This window comes from Procambarus clarkii, chromosome 38 (assembly GCF_040958095.1).
Source record: "Procambarus clarkii isolate CNS0578487 chromosome 38, FALCON_Pclarkii_2.0, whole genome shotgun sequence".
Taxonomy (NCBI): Eukaryota; Metazoa; Arthropoda; class Malacostraca; order Decapoda; family Cambaridae; genus Procambarus; species Procambarus clarkii.
In genome coordinates, this window is record NC_091187.1 from 6087166 (window position 1) to 6104022 (window position 16857).

At 35.7% G+C, this 16857-nt stretch overlaps 1 long non-coding RNA gene across 1 annotated transcript in view; it reads left to right on the forward strand.

The window, feature by feature from the left end:
• The first annotated feature begins 6819 nt into the window (after positions 1–6819).
• The window catches only part of LOC138372369 (uncharacterized), a 12190-nt gene continuing 2152 nt past the window's right edge, over positions 6820–16857 (forward strand). The window contains exons 1-2 of the long non-coding RNA XR_011230802.1: positions 6820–7029; positions 14042–14148. This is a non-coding gene — a long non-coding RNA (uncharacterized lncRNA). The remainder of the gene's footprint in view (positions 7030–14041; positions 14149–16857) is intronic.

The window sequence follows — 16857 nt, forward strand, 5'->3', positions numbered from 1 at the left end:
CCACACTCTGGACACTCGTGAGGCTTGTCACCTGAATGCACTAACATGTGCCTTATTATATTTCCACGTTCTCTAAATTTTTTGCCACACTCAGCACATTGAAAAGGTCTCTCATCCGAATGCACCATCCTGTGAGTCTTCATATGTCCACGTTTACTGAATCTCTTCCCACACTCTGGACACTCGTGAGGCTTATCACCTGAATGTACTAACATGTGAGTCTTCATATCACTAAGACGACTGAATCTCTTCCCACACTCTGGACATTCATGAGGTTTATCACCTGAATGCAATAACATGTGAGTCTTCATATTTCCACGCTCACTGAATCTCTTCCCACACTCTGGACACTCATGAGGTTTATCACCTGAATGCACTAACATGTGACGCTCCACATGCGAAGGACGGGTGAATACCTTCTGACACTGTGGACACTGGTGAGTCTTCATCTTCTCTATGACAGGTGCAGTTTGTGTGAAGGTTTTCTCCCCCGGATGTTGGGAAAAGCGTCAAGGCTTGAGTGTTGTTTCTTAGAGTTAGACTTGATGTGAGCACTTGGCGGTCAATGGTGGTGCTTCTTCTTTATGATAGGTGCAGTTTGTGTCAAGGTTTTCCCTTAATGCTCGTGCTGGACATCACCGGCTGGGGCGCTAAAATGGCGGCGGTTGTTTACCCTCTCATCACCTAAGCGTTCCAATGTTTTTGTCTGGTTCCACATATCATTTTTCCTACTTCTTATTTATGTTTATAACTGGTCATTTACAATTAACGCTTTTATTTATCCTCATGTTTTTCAATCAAAGAATGTACTTTGGAATTGTTTCTTTAAACATAATGCCACACGATTACACTTTTTGAAGGAAACAGCTCTCTCACTGGGATACAAGATACTCCTTACATTGACAACACTAATTTTTTTGCCATTTCGGAAACCAGTTTTGGACGTTTCGCTTATGTGTACGTGTTCAATATTAAATCGACTATATAATGCTATTAATAATTAAATTATTATAAATTAAATAATTAAATTATTTATTATAAATAAATACTTAAAAAATGTATTATGTATGTTGTATTAAAAATTAAAAATACGGATGTACACTACTTCACTCGGAGATATTTGCATATTACGAATTATAATCTGAAAATATATACATATAACAATGTATAACCATATATGAAAAATCAAACAGGAAATTACTTAAGCACTTGCGTGATAATCAACACGTCATAACCCAGCAAACACAGAACGTTTGTGGACGTTTTTAAATGGTTCCACAAAGGTAATACTGTAACTTTTGACATAAATACGTATATCTGATGTTCTTAAAACCAAAGGATATAACTAAAAACATATATTCTTGAGACACAGTTTTTTAAGATTTATGTAAAAATTTAAAAATAATAGTGAATGCTATGGTATTATAATGTTTTCATGCTTTATATTTAAGAATAAATAATTTTCAGTCAACATTTAGTTTTTTTTGTTTACTTTCTGTAAAGCTATCCAATTTACGTTCTTATAACAAATATAACATTTATATGACGTCAGTATAACGTTATTTACACGACATCATTACGTTATTATGTTATATTAACGTATAATTCCTGTGTGAAAACCAGAATATATTGAACTTTATGTTTTAAGCCTTGTAAAGTTATCATAAAACTTGGAATAAGACGGTAAGCATGCTTTACTTATGAAAATATACAAACAAATCAACAAAAACATTTTAACATAAAAAGCATAAACATAACATAAATTAATTGCATGCATGGGAGTTAACTGGAACTCTGTAATATTGCATACATGAACCTTAAGGTACAAACCCAGTGTATTTACTCATGCAGTTCTTTCCTAAATCTAAATTTTTCCAATTTTTACACTTTGTTTCGAGTTCTGTCTTGTGTTGCTACTTTTAATACCCCATTAATGTCCCCTTTGTTATGTCCATTCATCCCATTGTGCACCTCTACCATATGTCACTCCTAATTCTTTGCTTTTCTAGAGAATGTAATATAAGCTTTGACAATCTTTCTTCATATGACAGGTTAACAGGTAGAACAAAGATTACCATTTATATATGGATAACTATTATAAGTCGGTTTGAATGAGTGAATTGCTGCTTGAAGATAGGTATATACACGTGTGGTACTATCAGATTGCATCGTGGTGAGCCTAAAACCCTTCAGATCCAAGCAAAGGGTAAAATGCCAGCAGATACAATTGCGAACACATTGATACCAAAATGAAAGACATATGACGAGAATTGAGGTAACCAAAGTGAAAAGAGTGTTCACATTACATTGCACTAGAGTGCTCCCGGGTTACTTTCTCTCACTTTCTCTGTTTTGTGCGGATGGTACACCTTGCTTTTGGAGTTTATATGCATTTAAACCTGTAGATAATTCTATTGCTAACACATTGATACCAAAATGAAAGACCTAGGATGACAATTGGGGTGACCAAAATGAAAAGAGTGTATACATTTTATCGCTCTTGTGCGCTCCCTGGTAACACACTCTCGCTTACTCTGTTTGTTGCGGATGGTAAGCCGGGCTTTTGGAGTTTATATGCCTTTAGTCTTGTAGAGAATTCTATTGCGAACACATTGATGCCAAATTGAAAAAACTAGGATGAGAATTGAGGTAACAAAGTTGAAAAGGGTATACACTTTTCAGTATTATCACGCTCTCTAATGTAATGAGAGTTGCCTGAGGGTGGCTCAGCTTTCTTTTTCTGGTACCCTTGGCCTACATTCATCTTGTCGGCGGGTGGAGCGCGCTGCTGTCTTTGACATTATATGCACATAGTTCTGTTGGGAATTCTATTGCGAACGCATTGATACCAAAATGAAAGACATAGGACGAGAATTAAGGTGACAAAGTTGAAAAGAGTATACACTTTTCAGTATTTCCGCGCAATACCTGGGAATGTCCAAACAAAAATGGAGAGAGTGGAGGGGTAACTTGCCCAAAACGCGAAAGTGTTTGGGGAGATTAACTTTCGTTCAATACTATTATGCAAAAGGAGCCACACATCTATGGTTCATCCAATAAAATCAGCAGACTTCTAGATGTTACTACTGCTCGGCTTAGACTCGGTTACAAGTATTTCTGGGAATTCTCATTATCTGCCGATGTAGACCTGACCAAATGTTAACTGTCAACAAAATTATTTGCACACCCCTTCGTCACTATGTGATAGTGAATTCAGAGACAATTCTATAACCAATGTACCAACGATGTGTCAATATTTCATTCAAAATGATCTGGTACCAGAAATTTTAGCCAAATATCCCCAGTTTGCTAACTGTAAGTAGTAACTAAGTGATTGTAACCTATCCACCGCTGCCCACTGGATGGGGAGCGGTGTGCAGGACAAACATATCAATTGTGACACTAGCTCTCCACATATGTCAGTTGCTTAATTTAGAAACTGTACTTGTGATCGATCTCGAACCTATTGTTGATGTGACGACTTATACTGAATTTTGTAACTAGCTCATCAAGATTGTAACTTGCTTAGCTAAATGAATTGTTGGGTTCAGTCCCTGAGCCCATTATGTGCCTCTGCAACCCTTTCCACTACCGCCCACAAGATGGGTATGGGGTGCATAATAAATGAACTAAACTAACTTTAAGGCATCCTGAAAGAAAGCTTGGAGGGCTTGAAAAATTGCAGAACGAAGCCTTGAGGATAATCCTTGGGTGCCTTCGTACCACAAAGATACTTAATATGAGAAAGGAACTTAATATTCCGAGCGTTGTTTATCGTGTTACTGAAAATAACTGTCAAATTGGTATAAAAATGCTTAGGCTAGCTCATCCTAACCGTTGCACAGAAGCCCTCCAGAATTTCTTTATTGAATGTAAACATTGTTTCAAATAGATAAATAAAATTGGAACTGAACTCAGAAAGTATCAGATTTATAATTTGTACCAAGAGAGACAACAATAGCACTTTCCTGCACTGTAGGAAATTACACCCTTTTCAATTTTAATCCCTCCCTTTCCATCAAAGGAGCAAATTAGAGATCAGTCCCAGCTTTGTCTTGAGGCAAAGCTCAACGTCTTAAGCCATATTGATGCTCTGTCCACAGAGCATTCTCTCTCTCAAATCATATACACTGAAGGTTTCCTACAGCGCCCAACGGGTGCAGCTGGAAGTGCAGTTGTCCTGGCAATAGGATATGACTTATATTTTGAGTGGGGAGTCCGTATAAACAACTGGGCCTCTACCCTTCAGACTGAACTATTTGCCTTGCTCCTTGCACTGAAATGTGTACAAGTATCCAAACTTGATACATTAGTTGTAAGTGACTCTTTATCATCCTTAATTGCTCTCAACTCTTTAAGACATAACTGTAACATGCTTGTGTCTGAAGCTAGACACAAATACAATAACAACTTGAGGAACCTTATCATAAACAATAATCTCAACAAAAATCACATAGTTCTCAGAGGTGATTTCAATATTGACGTAGGGCTACAAAATAACCCTCAAGTAGACTGTTTCCTCAACAGCATGAATTCCTGTATGCTCATCCCCGCAATCACCAGGCCCACCCGAGTCACTCAAACATCTGCGACTACCCTGGATCACTGATGGACCAACATAACAGCTCCTCTTACATCAAGTATAATCACTGACAGAACAACTGACCACTATCCTACCTTCCTTGTAGCGAACATGGCCATAACACCACCAGGTAACAAGAAAATTACCTTTAGGTTACAATGTGAAGCGGCAATAGGCAATCTCACAAATGCCCTCCACAATGTAAACTGGGAATCTAAATTTATCAATACACAGGATAATAATTCGTTAACTAGCCTCTTTCCAAAATTTAAAGCCTTTACAATACTTATTGTCCTCTCCTCACCAAGCAAGTAACTGGCAAAAAGGTTAAATAATCCCTGGCTCACTAATGGCATACTTAAAGCAATCGACAAGAAACATGAATATGAAAAAAAAACTTAGGATTGGCCTAGTTGGAAAAGAAGTAGTTAAGAGGTATTTATCAGTGCTTACCAGTATAATAAGAGCAAAGCGTTCCTATTACGAGAATAGATTCAAAGAAGCAAAAGGCAACATAAAAAGCACATGGAGAGCCATCTCTACCATCCTAGGAGCTAAACAACATTTACATAATAAGATAAAAATCTCCAAGGATGGTTATACACCTGCAACAGATCTTGAAACAGCAACTGAATTTAATAGCTTCTTTTCATCGTTTGGTGCTCACCTTGCCCGAAAAATCCCAGAGACTCAGACATATGTTACCACATATCTTTCACGCAGCTATCCAAACTCTCTTCTCCTCTCTCCGGTCAGCCCTACAGATGTTGTGTCCATCATTCACTCGCTAAAAACCAAAGCTGGGAACATTAGTGAAATACCATCGATGGTACACAGGCATGCCTCCCATGCCCTTGCACCATCCATAGCACTGCTGTTCAACAAATCCCTAGAGTGTCATACCTTCCCTGATATCCTTAAAAAAGCAAGAGTAACGCCAGTTCATAAAGGAGGTAACACGGCAGACATAAATAATTACAGACCCATATCGAATCTACCTATATTATCAAAATTATTTTTTTTTTTTACAAACAGCTCTACTCCAATCTTGTAAAATTCAATATACTAAGTCCCTGTCAGTTTGGCTTCCGCTCCCAAAAGAGTACCAATGATGCTATTGTTAGTCTGCTTGACTTAATCTTCTCAGCCCTTGACAAAAGTGAGTTTCCAATTGAACTCTTCATCGGCCTGAGAAAGGCCTTTGATACTGTTAACCATAACTACCTCTTACTTAAATTCCACCATTATGGAATCCGTGGCCTTTCCCTAAACTATATCCGATCCTATCTTAGTAACAGACACCAATATGAAGCCATCAATGATATAACCTCTCCCACTCTACCACTTAATTACCGTAAAGGTGCCACAGAGCAGCATCCTAGGACCCTCCTGTTTCTTATATACATCAATGATCTCCCTAATGTCTCTAACATACTTAAACCTATATTGTTGGCTGATGATACTACTCATCTACTCTGACCCCAACCCACTCCTGTTAAATAATGTTGTAAACAATTAATTAAAAAAAGTCTACTTGTGGATGTCAACCAACAAACCTCACACAAGACATAGAAAAGACCTACTATATCTTATTTGGAAACAAATCAACAAATGCAATTCAGCTTCAGATAGATAATGTAAACATTAGCAATAAAAATGATGGAAAGTTTCTTAGCCTATACTTAGACAAGAGACTCAACTTCCGCACCCATATACAACACATAACTAAAAAGGTTTCTAAAACAGTTGGTATACTGTTTAAGATCAGATATTATGTACCCTACTCTGCTCTCCTCTCACTCTATTATGCACTTATCTATCCCTATCATTCTTATGGCGTTTGTGCTTGGGGTTCAACCTCTGCAAACTACCTCAAGCCCATCATCATCCAGTAAAAATCTGCTATCAGGACAATAACTAACTCTACCTTCAGACAACACACAGCTCCCTTGTTCAAATCCTTAAACATGCTAAACAAATTCACTCCATACATTCTCCTGTGTAAATTACGTTTATAAAGCCCTTTTTCTAACTGCAAACCCTGTTCTGAAACTCTTCCTGGACAGATGTAATAGAACACATGGCCACGTCCCCACCAGACATAAATATCTCTTTGATATCCCCAGAGTCAAACTTAATCTATGTAAACACTCTATGTAAATAAAGGGACCTAGTCTATGGAACTCACTCCCTTATAATGATTTGAAAAGCTGTCCAACTTCTGCTATATTCAAAAATAAAACCAAAAAGTACCTGTAGTACTTTTTAAGTACGAGGGAGTAATGCGCAAAGCGTCCCTCACCTGTGACGTCACAGCGTCATCTGACGCCATATCAACACATCGGCCATTTTGTCGTCAGTTCAGTCATGGCGAGGACTAACCCTTCATGCAAACTGCACCTACTATCAAGAAGAAGAAGATTTTGTGTTCCACCGATAGTATTATCGTAAGTAAGCACTTATATTTTATATTTTATTAAATTAATTGATTCTATTTTTCTGTAATAAAGGTCCAAAGGGTTGTTAAGGAACAAGGGTGTAGCGATACCGACGCTCAGTGCGCTCAACTCACACCAAAGTATCACCTGTGTAGCTTCTGTAATTAGTGTTAATTAGTTATGCTGTAAGATAATGAAGCGAGTATAAGATTAACTCGCTACAAGGGTACTGTGTTGGGAGGTGAGGGCTGTTACTGGTGTCTGTGGGGATGTGAGGACTTGTACCAACCACTATCACCACCAGTACCTTGTCTTGCATCCTGCTTAGTATTCCTATTGAGATATGAAGTATTATTGCATTCATATAATTATTCATTCATTGTCATTACTATTTTTATGGGCTATGTTCTGTTACCCTAATGCTTTTTACCCCTGGGCATGTCCATTTACTCTCCAGCCCTTCACAAGCCACTGCTGCACCCCCTCCATGCCCATACTTACTGTGCTTATTCTTACAGGACTGCACTGCATTATGTGGTGCTCACTGCCTGGACACCTTGATACATGCATTATAGGGTTCTGGTAGTTGTTCTACTCACCAAGCCCTTCCAAGGCCAGGCTTGACATGTGAGAGCTTGGTCCAACAGGCTGTTGCTTGGACAGGCCCCTCAGGCCCACATATCCACCACAGCCTTGTTTGTCCGGCACTTCAAAATCAAATGTTTATTTACGTAAGGTACATACATATTTTTAGGTAAGGTACTCTTTATTTGGGTAAATTTATCTTCGTAGTATTTAGCTTTGGCTCGTCTAATTATCTTGGATAGCAATAACGAGTAATTCTTTGAGAATTCTTTGGAGACAATTCCTAACCTATACTTCTCCCAACCTATACTTCTTCTCAAGGTCATCTTCACTTCTTGAAGATGTTCAGGTTTTCTCTTGAAGATGTCGACGGTTGTTCCAGCAATACTGTATTTCTTTTATTGCTGAAAACCTGTTTTCAGCCATAAAAAAATAATCCTGAATCCAGAAAAAAATCCCTTTTGTATCGTCTGGAAATTTTCAAATATTGCTGATCAAACCTGAGTCTAAATTATTTGTATATATTATGAATTACAGAGGTCCCAGGACAGGGTTTTTAGGCACTCCACTTACATTTTCCCACTCTGACTTAACCCCCATTTATACAAACTCAGTCTTATCTTTTAGCTAATAATTTATTGTACACACCATACTCAGCCTGTGTAGGGTAGTTTATTGTGCATGTGTAGTATATATATTTGTGTAGTATATTTGGTATATTTAATGCCTCTAACCTCTCCTCATAGTTCTTGTCCTTCAGTTCTGGGAGCCACTTAGTAGCATGTCTTTGCACCTTTTCCAGTTTGTTTATGTGCTTCTTAAGATATGGGCACCATACAACCGCTGCATATTCCAACTTTGGTCTAACAAAAGTCGTGAACAATTTCTTGAGTATTTCGCCATCCATGCATTTAAAAGCTCTGAATATTATCCTTTACCTGCAATTGGTTGTTGCTGTATTTATAGAATATGATTTGTTCTACTTTACATTTGTTTGTTCCTTTTTTTCAAAATTTCTTTCTGCCTCTCTCCTCACTGCCGTGTAGTTGTTTCTCTTTGTATTACTGGTATGTTTGGGGGTTTGGCCTCTTCGTATATTGATTCCATTTTTGTGTCTTTTGGTCTCTGTCCGTCTTGAAATTTCAGTTGAACAAATCCTGTTTCCTAGTTCTGCATCTTTGTTTTGGTATAAATGTTTTTGTTCCTTTATCATATATTTCACAAAATTGACATACTGTGCATTAATTCATCTCAATTACTTCCTTTCCTAACAGCAAGCCTTTCCAGTAAAATTCTTTGAATTCTTTTCTGACTTCTGGCCTAATGTTTGTTTTATCCTAGTGTGTATGATGCCTAGCGTGTGTCTGGTGCCTGTTGTGTTAAACCGAAGATAAATGCATAAGTATAGGTCAGTAATTTCTCCAGCTTTGAAAGGGGCTTTCATTATGCAGCAGTATTCCACTCTAGAGAGCACTAGCGTCTTGAAAACTATCATCATCGGTATAGCATCTCTAGTGTGAAAAGTTCTTGTTATCTATCCTGTCATTTTTCTTGCAGTTGTGACGGCTACTTTATTGTGTTCTTTAAATGTAAGGCCTTCTGACATCAGTACACCCAAATCCTTTACGTTGCTTTTCCGTTCAATGTTATGATTTGACTGAGTTTTGTAAGTGGTTTCCGTTTTTATATTTTTTATTTTTTCCGTAGCGCATGAGCTGAAACTTATGTTCGTTAATCACCATGTTATTTTCTGTAGCCCATAGAAAGACCTGATTTACATCTGATTGGAGGTTTGCCGTGTCCTCTATGTTGCCTACTCTCGTGAAGATTCTAGTGTCATCTGCAAAGGATGATCAAGTACTATAGGTTGTGTCCTTGTCTATGTCCGATATGAGGATGAGAAAAAGTATTGGAGCAAGCACAGTACGCTTGGGGACTGAGCTCTTTACGGTTGATGGTCCAGATTTTATTTTGTTGACTACTACACATTGGGTTCTATTAGTCAGGAAGTTGTATATCCATCTGCCTATTTTTCCGGTAATTCCTTTTGAACGCATTTTATGTGCAATAACACAATGGTCACATTTGTCAAAGGCTTTTTTTTGTCAAAGCGTTTTGTTTGTCTTCCATGGCATCTAGTGCCATGTCAGAGTGGTCCAGCAACTGTGATAGGCAAGAGCGCCCTGTTCTGAAACCATGTTGTCTGGGGTTATGGAGATGCTGTGATTCCATGTATTTTGTGATCTTACTTCTTAGCATTCTCTCAAAGATTTTTATGATGTGCGATGTTAGTGCTATCGGTCTGTAGTTTTTTGCCTCTGCCTTATTTCCTCCTTTATGGGGCGGTGCTATCTCTGCTGTTTTTAGTATGTCAGGGACAATGCCAGTATCTTGGCTTTGTCTCCAAAGAATGTGAAGGGCCTGCGATAACGTTTTTTACAGTTCTTGATGATTATAGAGTTCCAAGAGTCAGGGCCTGGTGCAGAGTGCATAGGCATACTGTCTATGGCTTCTTCAAAATCCAGTGGGGATAGGATCACATCTGATTTATGATTTGATGTTGGTATCATATCCATGAAAAATTCATTTGGGTTATCAATCAGATGGATGGAGAGCTACACTCGTGGTGTCCCATTTTCCCAGCACTCTTTGTCATATAATGCTTTGAAACTTTTGACGGTTTTGGCCTCCACCACCTTCTCACCTAACATGTTCCAACCGTTTACCATTCTGTTTGCAAAAGTGAATTGTCTTACATTTCTTCGGCATCTTTGTTTAGTTCGTTTAAATCTATAACCTCTTGTTCTTGAAATTCCAGGTCTCGGGAAATCTTCCCTATCAAGTTTATCAATTCCTGTTACTGTTTTGTACGTAGTGATCATATCTCCTCTTTTCCTTCTGTCTTCTAGTTTTGGAATATTTAATGCCTCTAATGTCTCCTCATAAATCCTGCCCTTCAGTTTTGGTATGAATGTTTGTGTGCCTTCATCATATATTTTGCAAAATATGGAATACATCTCATTTACTTTACTTTAAGAATATGGTTCGATCAATTAAAAACCCTCTTGTTCAAATTGCAAAGAGACTGAAAGAGATGCAGCATGCTCAATGGATTATATATTAGTGATTATTATTAGGATTATATATTAGTGAATCATATTAGTGATTCAATTATTATGGTCATAAAACAATAAACAAATAGTTTTGGTGTTATTACACTCTATTCACAGGTTATATATAAGTATCTTCATGTTTTGTTCACCATTACAAACCACTAAGTTGGTTTGATTTTTGTTGAGATTGTTATTTATGATAAGATTCCTTACGTTATCTGAGAATGAAGCTATGTCGGTATTGGGAAATCTATAGATGGCACTTATAGTCAAGGAGGATTTAAGGGATTTACTGGAGAACTTGGCAAAGGTATATTAACAATAGTCGTCTCTATTACTAATGAGACTATTGCAGATGAAGGTATCTTTGTAAGATATTGCTATGCCACCTCCTTTTTTTATTAGGCCTGCAGTTGTGAATGGCTTTGTTATCAGCCAAGTTGTAGCATACAACATAGCATATATATGTATATGGCATACATATATATATATATATACACACACACACACATATATATATATATATATATATATATATATATATATATATATATATATATATATATATATATATATATATATATATATATATATATATATATATATATATATATATATATATATATATATCAGTTGCATATTGTCCTGGGGACCATTCAGGCTTGTTCGCATATATATATATATATATATATATATGTCGTACCTAGTAGCCAGAACTCGCTTCTCAGCCTACTATTCAAGGCCCGATTTGCCTAATAAGCCAAGTTTTCCTGAATTAATATATTTACTATAATTTTTTTCTTATTAAATGATAAAGCAACCCTTTTCTCTATGTATGAGGTCAATTTTTTTTTATTGGAGTCAAAATTAACGTAGATATATGACCGAACCTAACCAACCCTACCTAACCTAACCTAACCTAACCTATATTTATACGTAAGGTTAGGTTAGGTAGCCAAAAAAAGCTAGGTTAGGTTAGGTTAGGTAGGTTAGGTAGACGAAAAAACATTAATTCATGAAAACTTGGCTTATTAGGCAAATCGGGCCTTGAATAGTAGGCTGAGAAGTGCGTTCTGGCTATTAGGTACGACATATATATATATATATATATATATATATATATATATAATATATATATATATATATATATATATATATATATATATGTTATGTTACAACATAACAGGCCAATTACACTAGATTAATCTTTGTGTTTAGATAGGAGATGCCTCGTATGGGCCAATAAGCCTTCTGCAGCCCCTATGTTTATCCCTTATGTATCCCCCCATGTTTTCACCTTCATTGTATTATCACCTGACCTAATGCGGGTATAAAATCAACTAATATATATATATATATATATATATATATATATATATATATATATATATATATATATATATATATATATATATATATATATATATATATATATATATATATATATATATATGTCGTACCTAATAGCCAGAACGCACTTGTCAGCCTACTATTCAAGGCCCGATTTGCCTAATACGCCAAGTTTTCATGAATTAATATATTTTCTCTATTTTTTATCTTATGAAATGATAAAGCTACTTATTTCATTAAGATGAGGTCAATTTGTTTTTATTGGAGTTAAAATTAACGTAGATATATGACCGAACCTAACCAACCCTACCTAACCTAACCTAACCTATCTTTATAGGTTAGGTTAGGTTAGGTAGCCGAAAACGTTAGGTTAGGTTAGGTTAGGTAGGTTAGGTAGTCGAAAAGCAATTAATTCATGAAAACTTGGCTTATTAGGCAAATCGGGCCTTGCATAGTAGGCTGAGAAGTGCGTTCTGGCTACTAGGTACGACATATATATATATATATATATATATATATATATATATATATATATATATATATATATATATATATATATATATATATATATATGTCGTACCTAGTAGCCAGAACTCACTTTTTGGCCTACTATTCAGGGCCCGATTTGCCTAATAAGCCAAGTTTTCATGAATTAATTGTTTTTCGACTACCTAACCTACCTAACCTAACTTTTTCGGCTACCTAACCAAACCTAACCTATAAAGATAGGTTAGGTTAGGTTAGGTAGGGTTGGTTAGGTTCGGTCATATATCTACGTTAATTTTAACTCCAATAAAAAAAAATTGACCTCATACATAATGAAATGGGTAGCTTTATCATTTCATAAGAAAAAAATTAGAGAAAATATATTAATTCAGGAAAACTTGGCTTATTAGGCAAATCGGGCCTTGAATAGTAGGCCAAAAAGTGAGTTCTGGCTACTAGGTACGACATATATATATATATATATATATATATATATATATATATATATATATATATATATATATATATATATATATATATATATATATATATATATATATATATATATATATATATATATATATATATATATATTCAAAATTCGTCAGTGTACTACATTTTTGTTGTTGCTTTTAGGTGATGCTTTTAACCAGTGTACGTGGGTCTGATTGTGCAACCACAGTTCGAAGAATAATGAAGATATGAACAAACGGCCTGTGGTCACTATACAGTCTGGAAGGGCAAAAGAAGAAATTGGCATTTCTACAAAAACAAGAACTATATAATGTTATTTTAAGTAAGTAACCAAAAAATTAAATAATTTTTTTAAAGTTTAAAATTCACTTAAAAATGTAAATTTTAAGTTAAAAAATTTTAACCAAAAAACTTAATATTTTTCATATTTGGAACCATTCCATAATCCCAAGCATAAATGATTATATTTCTATCACTTGCTCTTAAGATTGTTTCATTTAATAGAGGTTGGGCATAATTGTTCTCTGCTGCTAATAGAACTGACTGACTTAGCTATAGGAAAATGTAAACTTAATTGGTTTATCCATTACAGTATTTTGCAGTTTATTTCATGATCCTGTGCTTAATACTTGCATAAATAGTAGATTACAAAATGCATTTTTATATCATTAGTATTGAATAATAATAATGCAAATAATTGACTTATAAATGATGTACAATTAATTGGTAGGTGATATTATATTATTAATATTTTTTCATTCTTGCAAAGCCTTAACAAAGTCATTAACATGTTAATATAAACTTGATCACCTTCCACTTATTTTCTCATGTGCTACCTACATGTACAAAACCTTATTCCTAAATGCATATTTTGTTCTGAAACTTGTCCTTTATATGTTGTGTATCACCATCTCTGGAGAGTTTTATCTGATTGATGTATAAATTACTTTTAATTTTACAGAATATTATTGTTATACTGAATTTATTATTATATAAATAACTTAATTTTACAGAATCATCTATCAACGCACATCCACAAGTTGAGGAGGAGGATGTGACCTTCCAGATGTCTGAAGTACTGAAACAGGCACCAAACAGGCCTGGTGGATCTAGGTACAAGGTAAAATAATTTAAATTTTTTTTTTTTTTTTTACTAATTGTCCGATATATATATATATATATATATATATATATATATATATATATATATATATATATATATATATATATATATATATATATATATATAAATAAATATATATATATATAAATATATATATAATGTGTCGTACCTAGTAGCCAGAACGCACATCTCAGCCTACTATGCAAGGCCCGATTTGCCTAATAAGCCAAGTTTTCTTGAATTAATGTTTTTTCGACTACCTAACCTAACATTTTCAGCTACCTAACCTAACCTATAAAGATAGGTTAGGTTCGGTCATATATCTCTATTAATTTTAACTCCAATAAAAAAAGAATTGACCTCATACATAATGAAATGGATAGCTTTATCATTTCATAAGAAAAAAAATAGAAAAAATATATTAATTCATGAAAACTTGGCTTATTAGGCAAATCGGGCCTTGCATAGTAGGCTGAAAAGTGCGTTCTGGCGACTAGGTACGACATATATATATATATATATATATATATATGTCGCTACTCCAAGCTTGTACTAAAGAGGCACCCTTCTTGAGCCCGGATGGGCATATGTATAAGCAAGTAGATGGGGTCGCTATGGGTTCTCCCCTAGGTGTCCTGTTTGCAAACTTCTACATGGGTACCATCGAGCAAAAAGTCTTAGTCGACATGAACTTGAAACCGGCCATATACTGCAGGTATGTTGACGACATTTTTACACAGGTACCTGATGTCAGACATCTGCAGGAGCTGAAGGAGGCATTTGAGCAGAGTTCCGTGCTGCGTTTCACTTACGAGACGGAAAAGGATGGGAAGCTGCCTTTTCTAGATGTAACAGTCATGGAAAAGGGCGGAGGTTTCCACACTGCAGTCTACACAAAGGAAACAAACATAGGAATGTGCCTAAATGCCAACAGCGACTGCCCTGACAGGTACAAGAGGAGTGTTGTTAACGCATACGTCGACCGTGCTCTCAGCCACAGCTCAGAATGGAAGCAAGTCGACGAAGAACTCTGTAGGGTAAGGCAGGTTCTAGTCAATAACGGCTTCTCCAATGGTTTCATCGAAGACATCATAAGAAGGAAAGTGAAAAGCCATGCAACCTCCGAAGAGACAACTAACACAACACCTATACCCCCTATTAGACTATTTTACAGGAACTTCTTTTCCACAGCTCATAAAACAGAGGAAAGGGTCCTGAAAGATATTGTTAATAGAAACGTTATCCCTACAGACAAAAATCAGAGGATACAACTGACGATTTACTATAAAACCAGAAAAACGGCCAGCCTACTCATGAGAAACTCTCCAGACACGAAACAGAACGCTTTAAAAGAGACTAACGTCGTCTATGCCTTCAAATGCCCACTTGGGGACTGTAAGCTCCAAAAAACCTAGTATATAGGCAAGACAACAACATCTCTTTCTAGGCGTTTAACGATGCATAAACAACAGGGCTCCATTAAGGAACATATAATCTCTTCCCATAACCAAACCATCGCCAGAGAAATCCTAGTAAACAACACAGAAATCATCGATAGATACAGCGATAGCAGGCGGCTTGACGTTTGCGAGGCACTACACATCAAGAAGTCAACACCAGCAATCAACAGCCAATTATTGCACAACTATATTCTACCCACCTCAAGACTCCGCTCCAATATAGAAGCATCAAGAAATATGGACCAATAGGCTTTCTACAAACACTTCTATTCAATATCCATTGTTTCGTGTTCTGTCTTGTGTTGATACTTTTAATACCCTATTAATATCCTCTAATGCCACATCATCCTTCCCACCTCACTCAAATGTAATGCCACATCACCCTTCCCACCTCACTCAAATGTAGATATAAAATCAGGGAAACGCAAGTTCTAATCAGTTGTGTATTTGTGAAGTCTTTGAAAATGTAATAAGTTTTACGAAACGCGCCCGTGTCGCGTCAGACTAGAAATAAAAATGAATTTTGGAGAAGTGATTTTTGATTTACCTCCAACAGTGAAGCATAATGTACGAAAGATTGAGAAAATTCGTGTTAGAATTATTAATCTTACTTTTTCGGTCATATTTAATAAAATATATATATATATATATATATATATATATATATATATATATATATATATATATATATATATATATATATATATATATATATATATATATAATATGTATGTGTGTGTGTGTGTGTAATTACCTAAGTGTAGTTAAAGGATGAGACCGTCTTCCCAGCACTCTTTGTCATATAACGCTTTGAAACTACTGACAGTCTTGGCCTCCACCACCTTCTCACCTAACTTGTTCCAACCGTCTACCACTCTATTTGCGAAAGTGAATTTTCTTATATTTCTTTAGCATCTGTGTTAAGCTAGTTTCAATCTATGACCTCCTGTTCTTGAAGTTCCAGGTCTCAGGAAATCTTCCCTGTCGATTTTATCAATTCCTGTTACTATTTTGTATGTAGTGATCATATCACCTCTTCTGTCTTTTAGTTTTGGCATATTTAATGCCTCTAACGTCTCCTCGTAGCTCTTGCCCTTCAGTTCTGGGAGCCACTTAGTAGCATGTCTTTGCACCTTTTCCAGTTTGTTGATGTGCTTCTTAAGATATGGGCCAACTTCTGTTGTTGGGCACCACACAACAGCTGCATATTCTAGCTTTGGCGTAACAAAAGTCATGAACAATTTCT